At 38.5% G+C, this 14,086-nt stretch overlaps 1 pseudogene; it reads left to right on the top strand.

The window, feature by feature from the left end:
• The window catches only part of LOC113615320 (olfactory receptor 13H1-like), a 34,179-nt pseudogene extending 27,130 nt beyond the window's left edge, over positions 1 to 7,049 (top strand).
• Positions 7,050 to 14,086: the final 7,037 nt, after the last annotated feature.

Raw genomic sequence — 14,086 nt, 5'->3', positions numbered from 1 at the left:
TAACTGGTTTGAGAGTAGTTTGTGTGGAAAAATCAGGGCTAGTGGACTTACTTCCTTGCTAAGCATAATACTACTAAAAATAGCTGGCTATCCTAGGATGACTTATTAGAAGAATGCTGCCACAATCTGTAGTTTCTCCATAATGGACATTGGTCATCCCATGTTTTCAGAAGGGTGTCTGGTTCAAAGGGCCACTCTTCAAGAGTACACGGGGGAAAAAATCAAGTATATTCTCAGGAGTAGTACTGGGTTTGTGATTGAGAGGTCTTAGAACTAACTATATCATCTAAGTTGAGATGGAAGGACTACAGAATGCTTAACTTGGAAAAAAATACTCCGTGAGGTTAGTGTCATTAGTGAGTTTCTACGGTAATACTAAGTCCCACACAGGGTTTGAAGGGTTTCCTAGGACGTGAGACTTTCAAGTGGTAAAACCCAGAAAGTTTGGGACAAGCCAGGATGATTGGTTACCCTACACTATGCTTCAGCCACACTTATCTGCTATCTATTCAGCAAACAGTTAAACCTGTTCTTGCCCTAGAGTCTTAGCACTTGCTGTTCCCTCTCCCTGGAACTCTCTTCACCTAAATTTTCACATAGTTCCTTTGTGTTCTTTTGTTTATTTTATTTTTTTATTTTTGCTGTGCTGGGTCTTCGTTTCTGTGCGAGGGCTTTCTCTAGTTGCGGCGAGCGGGGGCCACTCCTCATCGCGGTGCGCGGGCCTCTCACTGTCGTGGCCTCTCCCGTTGCGGAGCACAGGCTCCGGACGCGCAGGCTCAGCGGCCATGGCTCACGGGCCCAGCCGCTCCGCGGCATGTGGGATCTTCCCGGATCGGGGCACGAACCCGTGTCCCCTGCATCGGCAGGCGGACTCTCAACCACTGCGCCACCAGATAAGCCCCCTGGCAGGAGTTCTTTAGACCCAACCAAGTTGTCAATTACTTGCCGCGCAGTCTTAATTTGGATGTTTGGTGGTCGTCTGGGTGGATGTTTTCAAGCCCAAAGAGATAGAGCAGTAGGAGAATGAGAAAGACTGAAAGGAAAAAGCCTTGGCCTCAGTGCGCTTCTTCGCGGCCAGAGAACTGGTCTCTGCCAGATCCTGCAGGCGACGTCAGCTGCCACTTAACGGGCTACTTGAATCTCCATGGCTCAGGATAAGGCCCAGCCACCCTTCAGAGGGGAGCCATAGCCCAATAGGCGGATCGAGATTATGGCCTTGGAGGCCCCGCATTGGGTGCCAGAAAAGATGTTGCAGGAAAGAGAGTGGGGTGCCAGAGGATGGTCACATCCCAAGTCATGTCTGAGTCCCTGGGATGGCCGCCCAGTGTGGGTTCTTGGCTTTGTGCAGGCAAGGATTCAAGAGCAAGACGTAGTAAAGTGAAAGAAGGTTTATTCAGGGAGATACACGCTCCATAGACAGAGTGTGGGCCATCTTGGAAGGCAAGAGCCTTTGTGTCCTTTTGATCTCAACTCAAACATTACCTTCCTTGAAAGCTAACATTTACTGTATAATAACAATCTTGTTCCAGCACTCTCTTTCATATCACTCTGTTTCTTTCATAACCGTTATTACTATATCAATTGCTTTATTTGCTACTTCTTGTTCTCACTATCATCCCAATAGAGTATAAGTCAAATAAGAAGGTAAGCCTTGTCTCTTTTGGTTCATTGTTGTATCCTCAGCAACTTTAACAGAACTGGACACATGGTATGAACTCAATAAATATTTGTTGAATGGACAAATGAATGATTCTGCCTGACTATAAAGCCTATATTGAATTCTCTCATAGACACACCAAAAAGCTCTGAGAAAAATATCCACAAGATAAATAAAATCCAGGTACTTAGTAAACTTTCAGATTAGGCCACACAGATCAGGACGCTATAGGGATGGGTCTAGTAGAATCTGACTACAAGGCAAGAAAGCTGCTGTCAATTAGGCCTTATGAGATTGCTACGTAAGTACTGTCTACACCCAGGAGATCCGAGTCTGGGCTGTTTGCATGTTGTGTGCTGTGCTCTTGAAGTGGAAAAGGTCTATTTTCACCTTAAATCTCATGATTCTCTGCCTCTGGTCAAACTATCATCAGAGCCTTTAAGAAATTTGAAATTAAAAGATTGAGAGAAAAGATATCTATGGTCTCATAGCCAACTTCCCTTTTGGAAATATTGGCTATAGACTTTCTTTCTATTATGCACTCCCAGATGATATGGTTATTTTCTCCCAAGATTCTGGTCCATTCCATCATAATTAAGTCCACAGCATCATTTCCCCTCAATGCTTCTTTAACCTTCTGAGAAATGAAATTGTCAGCAAGGCAAATACCAAATTTATAAGATGCCTTGCTTTTACCAGACTGAGACTTCCATCAAATGCCTGGACAGCTGAAGCTTTCCATTCCTACTGTAGCTTGCCTCTATGCCAGTTCTGTAATCTTCATTAGGGAAGCATCAACCATGTCCTCCATGAAATATTTCCCTGATGGCACTGCAATTTCTTTCAATTTGTACGCTACTACAAATGTTCATCATCTTATTCTCCTTCACATTTTGTGAATTTCCACATAGGTTTAATATATTTTTTTATATATGGGTGTGAGAAGGTCCCTAGGATAGAATCACACAGAAAATTCTTGAGGAATGGGTATCTCACATAAGCAGAACCTTACCATCAACCCTCTGTGGAAGGAGTGACCCACAAAAGCCTGATATGAAGTGACTATCTGGGTGAAAGTTCTCCTTTTCTGTTGTCTTTCTACAGAGCACTGCTCTATCAATCAATACATTTTTTTGCACCAAGAAATTGACAAGTAAAAACTTCAGGAAAAAAATTGTTCAGGGTCAGATAGCCAAAAACAGATAGTATGATTAAATGCAATATAAAAATACCTGAATGGAAAAATCCACTTAGTGAAAGTGACATCAAGAGCTTTTATTTCAGCAAAATCTTTCAAGAGTTTCCTCTGTGCAAGGTAGAGTTCCAAAGAAAACGGAGATGACTCAGATATGGTCGCTAAATCTAGGAGCTCACAGCTTCCAAAATGTACACTCAGACTTACTTCCATTATACAGGGTCAAAAGTCCCTCAAGTTAAAAACAAAACTAAATAAAAATTGAACTCACAATCATACTTGGGAGAGAATTGGATTGACAAACATAGCATATCTTTGGAAGACCCAGTAAACACAAAATTAAGTTATACAATCATACTATGATGTACATTTTAATCCCCAAATTTCCTCAATATAAATTCTTAATAGCACTACCTGAACATTTAACTTGCTATCAGAAGAGAAAGTAAATGAAGAACTGCCCAAACAGAAGAAAGCTTCTCCTTGAGGAAAACCAGCCCTGGTTCCCGACCACCACCATATTTACTGACCAGAATCACTGCTATAGGGAACAGTCACTGAAATGCTCATTAACCAAGCTAGGAGGAAAGTGAACATTATTTTAATGAGCTAAATATAGCAGATGTCTCCTCCTCCTTATTCGTTTTCTCTCTCCCTATTTGCATTAGGCAACTTAATTACAAAGCAGGGATATCTCCTAAATCCCCAAAGTGGAAACTGTTCTTCAAGTCTGAGGTTATAAGTTCTTAAACCCACCACAAGATTATCCAAATTTCCAAAGTTCCTTCTTGCATTTGAAGTGTGGCTTCTTTTAATACTACCTAAATATTTTTGGTCTGGAAGTAGACTATACACTTTTGGCAAACACCAATACTTTAAAAATATCTCAATGTATTCAGAAAGGACATCTCCTCAATTTATTTTTCTGTGGCTGGGAACAAAGTAACAGAATTTTGGACACCTCTAGAAGAAATATCATTCTAATATTTGCACAGGCAAAGAAAAACTGCATGTCGTGAACTGGCAACTATATTATTATTATAAGGCTAGAAAATGAATTTTTTTATTGTTTTTTAGACACCAACCTTTCATGGTAGCCTTATTACAAGCCAACTCTGTGTAAATAAAAGAAAAAGATATTTAACAAGTAGAAATAAATGTGCATGATTCACCAGCACAGTTAACTCAAGATTTTCCAACCTTATAACCACAACCGATAGGAAGATTTATCACCACAGCTGCCTGTGTTAAACCTCTTTTCCTTGCAGTTGAAGGAATCAAATTTCTTCTTGGAGATTAGTCATTTGTGGGGGTGTCGCCAACTGCAAAATGCTTCTGTTATGAATGAGGTGCACTTCTCTGTTACTGTCCTCCAGCCCTAAGTCAGTGAATAATTTTCATCTCTTTATATGTCTTTTCCCACCTACCATCAGGAACAAATTTTAATGACTTACACAGTCAACCTTTCTTTAGTTGTTACTCAAACTGAAAACTTCAGATGGTATTGTTTCTGGTAACATGATAACCTTACAAGGAAAGGTAGGATGAAATAACATTTCGGCACATGTTTACAAGGATGAAATCTAAGCTGAAGGAAAGGTCTATGTGGGGTGTGAAAGTGGGAAGGGAGCTAAAGTTTCTTGGGTGGTATAATTGTGCCAGGCACTGTGTTAGGTTCTTTATAGAAATAATCTTATCTAATTCTTGGAACAGTCCTGCCAGAGGCTAGGTGACATTCCCATTTCACGTATGAGAAAACTGAATTTCTCAAGATTATGCAGCTTGTTAGAAGCTGAACCAGAATTTAGACTTTGATCCAGCTGACTCCCTTGCTTTTGATCTGTATTTCAACATTCTGCCTATTAAGCATGAAGAATTACCTAATTATATGCAGCACTAATATAACTATACAATAAGGAGAGATTTGATTCTGTGTCTAAATAAGAAATCTTTTTTTAACATCTTTATTGGAGAATAATTGCTTTACAATGTGTTAGTTTCTGCTTTATAACAAAGTGAATCAGCTATACATATACATATATCCCCATATCTCTTCCCTCTTGCGTCTCCCTCCCTCCCACCCTCCCTATCCCACCCCTCTAGGTGGTCACAAAGCACCGAGCTGATCTCCCTGTGCTATGCGGCTGCTTCCCACTAGCTATTTTATATTTGGTAGTGTATATATGTCCATGCCACTTAAAGCCAAAGGAGTCTTCAATGGGTCATCTGTTTTACTCCCTACTGAAAGCATATAAAACTGACAGGGCTCTGTCTTTTCCTTTCTTTTATTTTTAAACACTTCTGGAAACATGCATTCCAAAATTTGCCTTGTCCCTCTTCACAATTTCTGGTAACTGTTGTCTTCATGAAATCCTTTTATCTAATAAGATTTTCCCATCACCCTTTAAGCTCTTGTTTGGAACTATATGGAGATGGGAGGATCTGCACATAGTAAGTTTCTGTCATTTGAAAACGGATGTCAGAACAATTAAACAGAGTGAGATTTCAATAAATCCACCAGTTGCTTGGTTTATTTCATGTCATTTTGGCTAGTGATGTTTTTCCATTGAATTGACTGATAGCTTTAGCTACATATACACTGTCTAATTTAACATGCATAGGTGGTTTTAATATGACATATAAGAACAACAACCAAAAAAAAAAAAAGGTTGAAAAGCAAAGAAGTATTTGAAGTATTTCAAGCATTCACAACTGGATCATTGAGCTTAAACTTAAAACTTATTACTTGCTGAGTAATATTCCAAGTAATAATTTTCAAGTTTAAGCTCAATGATCCAGTTGTAAAAAAAAATTATTACTTGCTAATTAATGAACCAGCTTAAATAAATTCGACTATAAACGAGCATTTTAGGTGGGGAGATGTAGCATATTTGCCTCTTTTTTTTTGGTCAAGAATAAAGTCAATCATCTAGCTACGCCCCTTTATGAGAGTAATAATTCTGTTTAACCCACTGTTAATGATTGTCTTACTTAATCAAATATAAGTATCTAACAGTCCAAACAACTTAATAAGCCTTTCCTGATATACGGTTCTACAAGACAGGAAAGCAAAGAGAAAACCTATATTTCCACCATTGGATACTTGAACAGCTGAGTCTAACCCAGTAAAACAAATGACACACAATAATCAGAGCTGCAGAACAGGAATTCTTAACAGGCTATTGAGATGCTACTCTTCTTATTTTCCTCATGTGGGTGACATTATGTTTTGTCTTCTTTCCTAGTACTTGAGACAATTAAATGGGCAGTCTAAAGAGAGGCAATGCCTCTGAGGGGACTGAATTCATCCTTGTTGGATTTTCCCAACAGCCTCAAATCCAGGCTGCCTTCTTCTTAGGACTGCTGTTTTTCCAGCTGGTCACAATGTTTGGGAACAACCTATTGTTGTTGTAGTGAGATGGGATTCTCGACTTCATACCCCTACGTATTTTCTTCTCAGTAATTTATCCTTCCTTGATATCTGTTACTCCACTAGCTCGGAGCCATATATGTTGGCCCAATGCTTCAGGGACTTCTGCATCATTTCCTATACCAGCTGTTATGCCCAGATGACCACATCCCTCTTTCTGGGGATGACAGTGTCTCCTTGCTATCATGGCTTATGGCAGGTTTGTTGCAATCTCCAATCCCCTGCGTTACACCATCATTATGAACAACCGGGTTTGCATACAGTTGGCCTTGGAAACCTGGGCCAGTGCCTTCTTAGTAGCAGTCACACCAATCATTGCAATCCCTGCTCGTTATTGTGGGCATAATATCATCAACCATTTTACCTGTGAGATTCAGGCCCTGCTGAAGCTTGTCTGCTCAGACACCCCTGTCAGTCTAATTCTGGGTCTGGTTATCAGTGTGTTCACACTGCCTCTGCCATTCACCTTCATCCTCATTTCCTACTTTTGCACTGTTGTTGCCATGCTGAAGATCCGTTCTGCGGAGGCCAGACTTAACACCTTCTCCACTTGTGGATCCCATGTAACTGTGGTCACTGTATTTTATGGGACAGTCATCTAAATGTACCTGAAACCTCAGTCAAAGGAATATCAGGAAGAAGACAAAGTCATCTCAATATTTTATGAAGCAGTTACCCCCATGTTAAATGCCCTCATTTATACTCTGAGAAATAAGGATGTAAACGGTGCACTTAGGAAGTTAGCCAAAGGAAATGAAAAATCCTAATGGCTCTCTTTATAAGCCTCTCCAATGTGCAAGAATAAAAATGGAAACTCAGCCCATAAAATTTCAATTTACGTTTTTAAAAACAAACAACAACAACGAAAATCTTAGCAAGCATTCTTTCCGTGGTCATCACTCGGCACTCATCAAGTCTACCGTGAATGTTAACATTTTGTCAAGCCATATTAAGAGCTAAAGCCATGAATGTGTGCAAAATAGTTCACAAAGAGAATAATAGTAGTAGGTAGGCAAAGGTGACTGCTACAGCCATAGTAGCCCATCAGGAAGAAGTTTCTCTTCTGGGATATAAACCACAAGATTTTTGCAACCAAACATCTTTGTATTTGCCACACAAGATAGATAGAATTCATATATAGGACAGTGGTTATGCAACCATAATATAGCATTTGCTCCTCACATCACATTTTATAGATGTCTGACCCAATTTTGAACCTAAGAGACAAATGACCTCTCACTTCCCACATTTAGGTGATAATATCTCATGCCAAGAAATATCTTTTGTTTGTAAAACACTTTATCATTTAAAAAGTGTTTTTAAATAAATTATTCTAGTTTATACTTATAATTTCTTATTTTAAAATAGTTTGCATATTATACATATTAATAAATATTTTCTCAACCAACATTTGTTTCTGAAAACATTAAATTTCCATCATATCAATTTCTTTTTTTTTTTTTTTTTTTGCAGTACGCGGGCCTCTCACTGTTGCGGCCTCTCGCGTTGCAGAGCACAGGCTCCGGACGCGCAGGCTCAGCGGCCATGGCTCACGGGCCCAGCCGCTCCGCGGCATGTGGGATCTTCCCGGACCGGGGCACAAACCCATGTCCCCTGCATCGGCAGGCGGACTCTCAACCACTGCGCCACCAGGGAAGCCCCAATTTCTTATAAAAATGTCTAAACTGAAATTGTTATTCTTTTGCCTTCTTCTATTTCTCTGCCTTCTTTTCCGTGGTGTGCTTTAGTGACCCTCTGGCCATTTCTACTCCCACTTCTCATACACATTCACGAGCTTCAGCATTTCTGCTCTACTCAAAAGTGTTCAGGGCCAAGATTGTGATTATTTTTCTCCTTTTTCCCAATTTAATAAGATGCCATATGCAGTTTCTATCGTTGTCAAGCAACATTTATTTTACACTTTGTATTATGGTAACTTGTTGATTCTTTTTCTCATCTTAAGTTGGTTGACTCCAGAAACCTTCTGCCATAGCACATTCAGAAGGTAGTTATGTCTTGCTTCTAAAATTTCCTTTATTCCCAGAGCCTTCTCTTGGGTAGATGACTATCTGGTCACAATATTTTCTATCCTTAGCCTTTTTCTTCACTTTCTAAAGGTTGATTATTCTGAAGGTATATTATCTGACAAATTATATATATACATGTATACATATATTTAGATATATTATGTGTAATATATATAAATATATATTATTTATATAAATTAATTAATAGTAAATTAAATTAAATATTTAATAAAAATTAAAATAAATTTAAAGTAAATATATAAATTATATAAAATATATTATAAAGGTATAATATAATGTAATTATATTCCACACTGCACTTTGTTGGTGGTTCCATGTATATAATTGAAGCTATTTGGATTGTGGGCAATGGATTCAGAAAGCTTTGGTTCAAATTTAAGCTCCACTATTTATTAGCTACGGCATCTTTGGCAAATAACTGCTCTGTGTTCCCCACCCATAAAATAAAGATAAAATAAAGTTCCCCACCCATAAAATAAAGATAATAATAGTACCCTTCTTATTGTGCCATTGGAAAATGAAATTGATAGTCTATTTAAAGTTCTTAGAGCAGTTCCTAGCACATAGTAAGCGTTCAATAAATGTAGATATTATTGCTATTTTCTAAAAGCTTCCAAATACTCCTAGTCTTTGTTTCCTAAAATCAATTTCATTTATGCATCATTTTCTCCAGGGTGTGCAATGAGGAGCCTCACCAGACCATTCTCTAATTTTAGAAACACAGTAATATCATATTTCCCTTTGGCTCTCACTTTTATGGCTTTACTCTTAATCTGGTTGACTCCTATTCCAGTTCCTCTGACCTATGCTTGATATATTTTAAGTAGAGACAGCCTCAAACTTAGGAATGAGTTATGTCCAAAAGTTAACTCATAAGTCATCAGCTTGGAACTCTGAGCACGTTTTCCCCACTGAGACAGGATAGCAACATTCCAAGGGCAGTTCACCAACACCTATTTAGGTCATCATTCTATCACTAATAATACTAAAGGCCTTAGGAGAATTTTTTAAAGTATGTTTATTGGAAGATAGGTTTTGAGTCCCCATTTGGATTCTAAAAGCACAGGCACTGTAAGATGGCATTAATGATCAAAAAAAAAGTCTGCCATGAGGATCTGTGTAACCACTCTCATGACCTGCTGGGTGTATGAGGAAATCTCCACAAGATGTAAGAGTGAGACTCAGGGAGCTTTTCTACAGACTAAAAATGTAGTAACTTGCTTCTATGTATGGGTCATGCACAATTCAGAGGACTGCTTTTTATGTTAGTGCTGGTGTTGAATGACTTGCTAACAGAAGGCCTGGGGTCATTCATTCCATAAAGATTTAAAAAGTGGCTACCGTATGTTAGGAATACAATCCAGGTAAGTCATTTTCTTGCCTTTGAGAGGCTCACATTTGAGTTGGGGAGTAAATAAGCATAGTGAAGTGCTACAGATACTGCAATCCGTATTTGTACAAGTTACAGAGACCAGTTCTAACTTGGCAGTCAGGAAATATTTAATAGAAGAGATGACACTTCTAGTAGAGTCTTGAGAGAGGAATAGTTTGCCAGTTGGATAAAGAAGGACCATTTTAGTGGATGCAATGTGAACAGGTACAGAGGTATAAAACCCAGTTTGCTGTACTTCCAGGTACTGCCAATTCAATTCCCACAGCAGAGGGTGTGGGAAGTGTTTTAGCAAAATATAAAACTTGAAAAGAAAGCAGAAGGCCAAATTATGGGAAGATTGCTATGCTATATTAAGGAGCTTGCACTTTATTTATTCTATAGGTTAACAAACTACAGCCTAAAAGGCCAAAGCCAGCTGTTGGCTTGTATAGCCCGTGAGCTAAGAATGGTTTTCAAATTTTTAATGGATGTAAAAAAACAACAACAACAACAACTAAGAAGACTATTGACAAAGACTGTGCGTGGCCTGTGAAGCCTAAAACATTTACTGTCTGACCTTTTACAGAAAAAATTTTTCTAAGCCCTGCTATAAGTGGTGGGTAACTACTGAAAATTTGGGGCAGATCAGTAGCATGTTCAGAATTGTGGGTTTTTTGTTTGTTTGTTTTGCGGTACGCAGGCCTCTCACTGCTGTGACCTCTCCCGTTGCGGAGCACAGGCTCCGGACGCGCAGGCTCAGCAGCTCATGGGCCCAGCCGCTCCGCGGCATGTGGGATCTTCCTGGACCGGGGCACGAACCCGTGTCCCCTGCTCCGGCAGGCGGGCTCTCAACCACTGCGCCACCAGGGAAGCCCCAGAATTGTTTTTAAAAGCTCAATTTTACAGCAAATGTGTAAAATTGATTGAAGAGATAGCAGATTGGACATAGGGCCAATTAGGAGGCTGTTAACAATAATCTGAGACCTCATGCAGACCCAAACTAAGGCTGTAGCAATACGGATTTGGAAGAAACTTGGGTCATTAGAGTAAACCTTCCTTTTTCGTTTTTACATGCAATTTCATTCACATTCAACATTCATTTTCTCAGAAGCAAGATCTTTAGCACAAATATAATAAGGGGCCTTGGGGTTGGGTGATCTCATCCACAACATCATTCATTTCTTTCCTAACATTCCGTGAGCACAGAGAAATATGAAGAGAGCAGGGTTCAAAGTCACTTAGTTGTGTGTTTTACTCATATATTACAGCCCTTTCTCTGACCCAGAATAGCTTTGTAAGGCATATAAAATTGCATTTTGTTCAAACAAAATGTATTTAAAGGTAATAAATATCCTCTGGCTTCTCATATGATCTCTGAAGTTCACTGATCACCTGCCACTCGTTTAGACGTAGTGTTGCATCTCATGCATTATGAACAGTGCCACCATGAGCCTTAATAAAAAGATTTCTAAAAATAGTGTTTAGTAATGTCAGTGACTCCCAGTTTCTTTTTCTTTGCTCAAATGCCATTAACCCGCCTTGTTTTATCATATTGGTTGTTTCTTTCTTATCCCATATACCACAGAAACCACAGATATAATCATTTTGTAATATATACATATATAAAATCACTATGCTGTACACCTTAAACTTACACAAGGTTACATGTCAGTTGTATCTCAATAAAGATGGGGGAGGAAAGAAAGAAACCCACAAATAAATACTTGCTCAGCCCATGCAAATAAAAGTCCTAGAATAATAATATCTAAATTTTGTTCAAGATATGTTCACAAATATTGTTTCATTTGAGCTTCACAACAGTGTGAAGTCACTTTACAGATGAGAAATTCAAGGATCTGGAAGCTGGAAAGATTTGCCTAAGGTAAAGTAGGACTAAAACCCATCTCTAACCCCAAAGCTTGCAGATTTTCCATTGTGCTGCATCCATAAGGCAGCAGATTCATGTTTTCTCATCAACAACTTGTTCATGATGCTCCTCACACTTGAGCTGTGAAGTCTGTTGCTGAGTCACTCTTTCGTTTGTTGCTTGTTTTTTCACACCCCCATATTAGGCTATATCCTTTCCTGCATTATAAATCCATAAAGGACTCTCATAACTGACTTAAAGTCACCTTAACCTACCTGTCTATAACCTCTCAAGCACGTGGCAACCTTCTTCTCTTCATGCACATGAGAAAATGCCAGTAGACTTGCTTGCCTTTGCTTCTTCCTTGTATTACCCAGTCTTTCTGTCTATTGCAGACATTTATCACTTGCTCTTTGATTTTCCCTATTTCTGTTCTAATTTCTTTATTTTTTTTTCTGTGCTTTACATTAATTTGTTCTAAAATTCAAAATACCTATTTTTCTCTTCAAAGCATTTGGCTTCATTTCTTTCCTTGAGAGCTTTCTCCAAATTATTTTTTCATCTGTATCAATCCTTTCTGACAGCTTGAAATGAAAGCTGGGCTTCTCTCCCCTTGACCATTCCTCATCGTTTTCAATGCCTTCTCTTACTTATATGAATTTGCTCATCCTCCATTTACCTCTGCCAAATTTCCAAGCTTTTAAGAAATTAATTTAGGCTATTACCTTTGCACGATCAGAAAAAGTGCTATCTTTCATTTTATATGTCGGACCTCTACTGTCTCTTGCATGTAAATCCGGTCAACCCTACTGGATCACTTCCCTTTTATGTAAGCATATTGCAAAGTGTTAGCATACGCTTCCAAATAATCTCTCAAGTTACATTTTTGCACACAATTTTCTAAGTATTCAGCTTCACTGGTCAATTTCCAATTATCTCTGGCCCTTTTCCCTTTTCTGAGATGTAACTGAAATGTCCCTCCACTCCAAAACAACTCTACTTTATGAAGAATGAAGAAAGGGCACCACATCCTTAATTTACAAATCCAAGCTCTTCTACTCCTTAATTGACATCCTTGATCATGCCCTCCAATTCAGATCTCCTATCTTTCAAACATTTGCATGGTGATATTTTACCAAAAATCTTCCTCTCTGTTGTAGTCTCTTTCTCCTTTTCAATAACAAGAACATCAAACAAAGCCATGTCATGTGAATAATGGATGTGTACTATAAGCAAACAACAGTATGCTATGGATATAAAGTAAATAGATAAATTATCTATGGGTAAGAAGAAATGTAGTATATTTCTTTAACATTGAAGAATTTGAGCTGGGTTTAGAAGCATGGATAGCATTTAATGGTATGGGATATGATCATATTCCAAACGGCAGGGAAAAATTGCACACAAGTGTAAATAGGGCGTATCATGTCATAGGGTGTATTTTCAGAATGGCTAGTTCCTGTTGGCCGAAGGATGGGCTGCAAGAGTCATAAATCAGGAAAGGTAAGGTGGGCATATGCTGTAGAGCATATTGTTGACCTACGAAGTTTATCTTTTATTCTATAGGAAAGAGTAAGCCATTGGAAGTTTAAAAAGGAGTAACAAAGTAGACTCTCAAATCTTTACCAAAAGAGTGAATGAGTGAATCAAAGATAAATCCAAAATGTTTTATTTGGATGAGTAGGAAGAGAGCAACGCTGTTAACAAAGGAAAGAAGGAAGGGGAGCTGCTGGCTTTGGTCAAAGGGAAATGGGCTCAGCTTTGGATATAAGTGAACATAAGGTGCTTGAAAGCCATCCAAATCAAGTTATTCATCAAAAACATGGATATGAAGGTTTGTTGAACATAAAGATTGAAATTCTACCACATAGAAAGAATAGTTAAAATTATAGGGGTGAGTGAAATCACCATGCCTAAAGTCAGAGAAAAGGTCAGAAGGAGTTTCCATGGAGAATACCCACAGGGGTAGGAAGAGAAAGATGGGAGGTTAAGGAGAAAAAGCATTGTATGGGAGTTAGAAGAAGAATCCAGAGACTGAAATATTACTGAAGTCAAAGGAATATAGAATTTAAAGGAAGGGGTTGATTAACAAGGCTGAATGTTTCAGAGATACAGATGAAAATGTGTTCTAAGAAGCATTAGATTTGGCAATTAGGAAGTGATCGGAAACCTTCAAATAGGTATTTCAGTAGACAGGATGGTGCAGAAGCTAGACGGTGGGGGGGAAGTGAGAAAGTAGAGGCAGCAATTGTAGACTACTCTTTAGTGAAGTTTGGTGATAAAGGGAAGGGAAGAAATGAGATAGCTCATGAATTTAGCAGGATTAAGGGATGAGTGATCTTAAAATTGGAGAATCCTCTGTATGACTGTAAGCATAAGGAATAGAGTTTGGTACAAATTGGGAGATATATATATTTATTTATTTATTTATTTATTTATATTTATATAGTAAAATTGGTAGCATGGAACATGAGGATAACTACTAAAGCAAGATCCTGAAAAATCAAGAGGAAGTGA

Source organism: Aethalodelphis obliquidens, unplaced genomic scaffold (assembly GCF_003676395.1).
Source record: "Aethalodelphis obliquidens isolate GAN/ISIS:26980383/991018 unplaced genomic scaffold, ASM367639v1 scaffold115, whole genome shotgun sequence".
Taxonomy (NCBI): Eukaryota; Metazoa; Chordata; class Mammalia; order Artiodactyla; family Delphinidae; genus Aethalodelphis; species Aethalodelphis obliquidens.
This window is presented reverse-complemented; position numbering and strand designations above follow the sequence as displayed.